The sequence below is a fragment of the Octodon degus genome, unplaced genomic scaffold (assembly GCF_000260255.1).
Source record: "Octodon degus isolate 3935 unplaced genomic scaffold, OctDeg1.0 scaffold00100, whole genome shotgun sequence".
Lineage (NCBI taxonomy): Eukaryota > Metazoa > Chordata > Mammalia > Rodentia > Octodontidae > Octodon > Octodon degus.
The window spans coordinates 2,077,619-2,084,158 of record NW_004524676.1 but is presented as its reverse complement, the minus strand read 5'-3'; the positions used below and the strand labels follow the sequence as shown (position 1 = coordinate 2,084,158).

General features: G+C 50.9%; 1 protein-coding gene and 1 pseudogene across 5 annotated transcripts in view; one reads left to right on the top strand and one right to left on the bottom strand.

Annotated features, from left to right (window-relative positions):
• The window catches only part of Pphln1 (periphilin 1), a 306,142-nt gene that overhangs the window by 227,433 nt on the left and 72,169 nt on the right, over positions 1-6,540 (bottom strand). The gene's annotated exons all lie outside the window — the stretch shown is intronic.
• On the top strand, positions 3-1,111 carry LOC101582481 (annotated as a pseudogene).

The window sequence follows — 6,540 nt, the reverse complement described above, 5'->3', positions numbered from 1 at the left end:
AAATGGCATCTGCGGACTACAGTACCTACAGCCAAGCCACAGCCCAGCAGGGCTACAGTGCTTACCCCGCCCAGGCACCTCAAGGATACGCACAGACCACCCAGCAGGCATATGGGCAGCGCAGCTATGGAGCCCATGGACGGCCTACTGGTGTCAGCTGTACCCAGGCTCAGACCACTGCCGCCTGTGGGCAGCCTCCCATGGCTTACACTACTCCAGCTGCCCCCCCCCCCGGCATACAGCCACCCCGTCCAGGGGTGTGGCACCGTGCTTATGACCCCACCACTGCTGCAGTCGCCCCCACCCGGGCTTCTTATGCAGCTCAGTCTGCATGCGGCTCTCAGCCTGCTTACCCAGCCTCTGGGCAGCAGCCCGCAGCTACTGCACCCGCAAGGCCACAGGATGGTAACAGGCTTGCTGAGACTAACCAACCTCGGTCTAGCACAGGGGTTATAACCAGCCCAGTCAACTCTATGGACAGAGTAACTGCAGATATCCCCAGGTTCCTGGAAGCTGCCCGAAGCAGCCAGTCACTGCACGTCCATCCTGTCCTACCAGCTATTCTTCTACACAGCCGACTAGTTATGATCAGAGCAGTTACTCTCAGCAGAACACCTCTGGGCAGCCGAGCAGCTGTGGACAGCAGAGTAGCTGCGGTCAACAAAGCAGCTATGGGCAGCAGCCTCCCACTAGCTATCCCCCCAGACTGGATCCTACAGCCAGGCTCCAAGTCTTTGTAGCCAACAGACCAGCAGCTACGGGCAGCAGAGTTCATTCCGACAGGACCACCCCAGTAGCAGGGGTGTTTATGGGCAGGAGTCTGGAGGAGTTTCCAGATCAGGAGGAAACCAGAGCATGAGTGGCCCTGATAACCGGGGCAGGGCAAGAGGGGGACTTGATTGTGGAGGCATGAGCAGAGGTGGGTAGGGAGGAGGACACAGTGGAACGGGCAGTGCTGGAGAGCAAGGTGACTTCAACAAGCCTGGTGGACCCAGATCATGATCAAAGCCCTCCCATGGATACTGATGAAGACTCTGACAACAGTGCAATTTACATACAAGGACTAAATGACAATGTGACACTTGATCTAGCAGACTTCTTTAAGCAGTGTGGGGTTGTTAAGATTGACAAGAGAGGTGCTGGTGAGATGGCTCAGTGGTCTAAAGCACCTACTTAGAACAAGCTTAGCAAAGCACAGGGACCGCGGTTCAATCCCCCAGCACCACATGCCAGCCAGCCCGCCCCCTGGTGGGCTGAGCTGGCCACACACACACACACACACACACACACTAAATAAATAAGTGTTTTTAAAAAAAAAAAAAAGAAAGAAAGAAACACTAAAGATTAACGAGAGAACTGGGCAACCCATGATCCACATCTACCTGGACAAGGAAACAGGAGAGCCCCAGGGTGATGCCACGGTGTCCTCTGAAGAGCCACCGACTGCCACGGCTGCTGTGGAGTGGTTTGTTGTTTTTTTTTTTTTTTTCAGAACCAGGGATTGAACTCAGGCTCTTGCACTTTCCAGGGAAACGCTTATTCTACTGAGCCATTTCTCTGGCTCCTGTGGAGTGGTTTGATGGGAAAGATTTTCAAGGAAGCAAACTTAAAAGTCTCCCTTGCTCAGAAGCAGCCAATGAACAGCATACAAGGTGGCATGTGGCTCTGTGAGGGCAGAGGGATGCCACCATCACTCTATGGAGGTCCAGGTTGCCCAGGAGGTCCTGGGGAACCCATGGGTCACATGGGAAGTCATGGAGGAGACAGAGGAGGCTTTCCTCAAATAGGCCCCTGGGGTTGCCGTGGAAACCCCTCTGGAGGAAGAAATGTCCAACATCGAGCTGGAGATTGGCAATGTCCCAATCGGGGTTGTGGAAACCAGAACTTCACCTAGAGAACAGAATGCCACCAGTGTGAGGCCCCAAACCTGAAGGCTTTCTCCCACCACCCTTCCCACCCCCTGGTGGTGATCATGGCTGAGGTGGCCCTGGTGGCATGCAGGGAGGAAGAGGGGCCCTGATGGACTGAGGTGGTCCTGGTGGAATGTTCAGAGGTGGCTGTGGTGGAGACAGAGGTGGTTTCTCTGGTGGCCATGGCATGGACCAATGTGGCTTTGGTGGAGGAAGATAAGGTAGTCCAGGGAGTCCTCCTGGGCCTTTGATGGAACCAATGGTGGATGTGGAGGACCTGAAAAAATGGATAAAGGTGAGCACGTCAGGCGCACAGAGACCGGCCTTGCTAGCTGCAGAGACCCTGCAGAGCTGCACTGACCGCCAAGTTTATTTTTTAAGCCAGAAAATGTTTTAAATTTATAATTCCATATTTATAATGTTGGCCACAACATTATGATTATTCCTTGTTTGTACTTTAGTATTTTTCACCATTTGTGAGGAAACATTAAAACAAGTTAAATGATAAAAAATAAATATATTTGGTTGTTACAGGGTCTCACTACACAGCTCGGACTCATAGTAATCCTCTTGTTTTCAGCCCCCCTCCCCAGCGCTCGGATTAAAGGCATGCACCATGGGACTCTGTGCCCTGCTCAGCAGGGTTGAAGGCAGGACCTGGAGCCAAGGTGATCCCTGGGGTCTCATACATGGTTGTATGAGAGTAGGTGAGGCATGTGACAGGAGGACAGAAGGGCTTGGAAATGGGGGGCATATAAAATGCCAGGCATGTGGAGGGGGACATTTTTGGCTTCTAGGACCATGAGTGCTGCTGCTGCCTTTGAGCAAGAAGGCCAGGACCTCCCCCTGTGGCGGGGTCCAGCTGCCAGGAGAAGGCAACTGGCTAGATGGGGTGTAGAGCCGCTGTACATCTCCTGTGTTCTGTTGTATATAAAGAAAAGATGTGATTGGGGTCCAGGAGGGAAAGAGTTGTGGCTAGGAATTGGATGTGTTTGAGCTTTTGGGATGACATGTAGAAAAAACCTTTTCGTCTGTGAGTTGAGAAGGTTCACCATGGGTGAGTTCTCAGAGAGATTTTGTGAGCATGGAGGACCTTGGGGCCCACAAACGAAAGTAACCTGTAAGACTACAAAGAAAGGAAGTTGTTGGACAGTGGTGGGCACTGGAATCTGGGTGATGTAACATACGTGCTCCTGGGACAGGACCTTGGCATTCTTAGGCAGAAGGATGTCCTGATACTGAGCAGAAGTCTGACACCTTTGGGCCTTGGAAGGAGAGCTCATTGTCCCTTAGTGGTTTTTTTGTTTTGTTTTGTTTTTTGGTTGAATTGTTTTTTAGGGGAGGTTTATTTTTTGTTTTTGGTGCCAAGGACCGAACCCACGGCTTCCAGCTTGCTAGGCAAGCATTCAACCACTGAGCCAAATCCCTAGCCCCTGTCCCTTTGTTTAAGTGTTGTGCAAGGTGTCACAGTAAAAAAGAAGTGATGGAGGGGCTGCAGAGGAGTAGGCCATTGACATACTGGAGAAGGTGGGAGGCGGGGGTGGTGAAAGGAGAGAAGGTCATCAGCCAGGGCCTGGCTGAAGTAGTGAGGACTGTCGCGGAAGCCCTGGGGTAAAACTGTCCAGTGAGGTGCTGTGACCAGCATGTGTCTGGTTTCATCCAAGTAAAAACACAGAGTGGCTGTGTCTTTGGGTGTGAGGGGATGGGAAAAAGGCATCTTCGAGGTCTAGGATGGTCCAGTGGGTGGCAAGGGGTATGGCACTGTGCTGGGTAGGGCTGATTGTCTTTAGGGGGATGAGGAGAGGGGATCAGTGTGTAGTGACAGCAGGAGGTAGAAATGTCCCAGACACATGGGTCGAGGGTTGGGGATGTGGTTGGCTGTGACCCAGAGCGGTGTGAGGGGAGAGGTGGGCAGCAAGGCATGAGGAGGTATCCGGTGTGATTTTTAATAGACTATCTCCTGATAAGGGGAACCAGGCAGGTTGTAATTACCAGGAAACTGTATGGTTTTGTAATTGGCACAGAAATGGGGTTATCTTTTGAAGATCGAGATATGTTGCCATCTGTCCCATGTGTCAGAAGAAAGTAGGCATCCAAAAGATGAGGGTGGGATTGGTTGCCCCTTAACAATTAAAATGGAACAGTTAGCATAGATATACACCTACTTTTTCTTAGTTAAGTGAGAAGAAGGATTTTTTTGCAGACCCGGGGATTGAACTCAGACCCTTGCACTTGCCAGGGAAGCACTTATTCCACTGAGCCATCTCCCCAGCCCCAAGAATAGAAAGTTTTGAACTAATAGTGTTTAGACAAGATATCATGTCTGCATCTTGTACTATGAATAACTACTACAAAGACAGCAATATGCAATGTATTAATTATTGTAACTGTCCTACTAACCTGTTTTGAAACTGTCTCATTGCTATTTCTTTCACAATAAAATTAAAAAAATAAAAATTAAAAATAAAAAATGGAACAGTGTTCCTTCCACCACAAGATTTACCTGACGTTTAGCAGCTGTGATGGGCCAGGGCCATCCAAGGCCTTCGAGGCGTGTCAGTCATCAGACTATCCCATCAGGTCTGAGAACACTGGGGTGACCGGTGGGGTGCCCTGGGAGGAGACCCTGCAACAAGCCTGACTGCTCAGGGTCAGTCTGACTCCGAGTGAAGACCCCACATGTGGGACAGGGTCTAGGAGGGAGTTTGGGGTTGGGACGCTCTGGCCCATGGCCTGCTGATACTTCCAGCAGGGTGGATCCCCCTTTTGACTCTGGGCTTTGTTCTCAGTAAGAGTTTTTGTTTGGGGTTTTGTATGGTAAAGGCAAACAGCTGCAGGCTGGAAATGTGTTGCTGATGGGCAGCCTCTTCTGATTATTGAAGACCAGGAAGGCCTGGGAAATCAATTTCTGTCGTGAGGTCTGAGATCCTGTTTTATTTTTGGGGGGTTTTGTGAATGTTTTTGAGGCTGATTGGGTACTAAAACACATTTTAGAATTAATTGTCCCTCTAGGCTTTCTGGGTTAAGAATGGTAAATTTTCTCAAAGTGGCTGTGAATTGGGACATAAATTGGACTAGGTTTTCTTCCTTATTTTGTGTAGTCTCTTATAGTTTGTCCTAATTAACAGACTTGTGGGCTGCCTTTTCAAGTCCTTCTGTGAAGCAGGTAACCATGTGGTCCTGTGTCCTTGCTGAGGGGCCAGTGCCCCCCTCATCTCTGAGGTTGAAATCCCGTTGGGGAGAGACGCATGGGACAGCCCTGGCATCGGCCCTCAAATGGGGTTCTGATTGACGACAGTCACAAGCCTATGCCTGAGCCAAAATTAAAATATGTTGTTCCTCAGGAGAGAGGGTAAGAAGTAAGGATGACGTGGATATCGTCTCCAGCGAGGCCTCTGCCCCAGTCTGAGCTATATATTGAAATTCGTGGCTATAAGTGTGGGGCTCAGGTAGGAAAAGGCAGAGGTTTCAACCAACTTGAGAGAGGTCTGTGTGGGAGAAGTGGACATGAGCCTTAACAAAGCCTTCAGCCCTGGCAACCTTTTAGAGTTGCAGCTGAGCAGCAGGACCAAAGGACTGAAACAGGCCAGAATGGGTGGGCGAGGGAGTGGGGAGAGAGTTAAGGATTTGGAGGATTGCAGGAGAGAGAAAAATGGGAGGGGAAATAGGAGCCAGAGAAGATAGAGCTGTGGCCAGAGGGGTTTGGTAGGAGGTAGGGAACAGGGAGAGCCAGGGAATGAGGCAGCAAGGGAGGAGAGATCTATGGTGAAGGCCGAATCATAGTCTGCAGAGGCACAGGGTGTGTAGAGAAGAGTAGAGGTTTGGAGGGCTCACAGGAAGCGCAGAGGCGGGGAGCAGAGGAGCGTGAAGAACGCCTGGACACAGGGAACCTCAGGCCATGTGTCGAGCCATTGACACAAGTTTTCCAGATCCTGGAGATTTAGAAAGTCAAACGTTCCCATTTGGATTGAGTATCTAGTTTATAGGCTGGCTAGACCATCTTCCTGGGCCGGGGAGATGGCTCAGTGGAGTAAGTGCTTGCCTGGTAAGCGCAAGGTCCTGAGTTTAATCCCCAAGAAAGGGAGAGGACCTCTCCCATCAGTTTTTTGAAGCTGAAAAGAGTGGACAGATGGGTGACCAAGTTAGGCTTCCCCCACACTGGGGGTGGCCATCAGGGAGTAGGACTCCTCAGGTCGTGTGTGACCAGGCCTGGGTGTAACACACAGCTCAGTGTGGGTTGTAGAGGTCAGCAGGGAGGAGAAGACAGAGACCAGAGGGACGGAAGAATGGTTGGCATAAAAGTGTCACTCACCCGACTGAAAAGGAGGGTGGAGACTAGCAGCACATGAGGCAACTTGGTGGTAGGCTCTGTGGTCTCAGTGTGCTTAGGTGAGGTGTAGAGGAGGGCAGCTCAAATCCCAAAAGGGAACCTCAACCCTCCTCACACAGGGTTCCAGATGAAAGGCAAACCCCCTGGTGTGCTGCTGAAACCACAAAACAGGCAAAGTCAAGCAGCAGTGTCTATTTCAGAAACGGTGTCAGGGGCCAGGGAGATGGCTCAGTAGAATAAATGCTTGCCTGGCAAGTGCAAGGGCCTGAGTTCAATCCCCAGTTCCACCAGAGAAGGAAG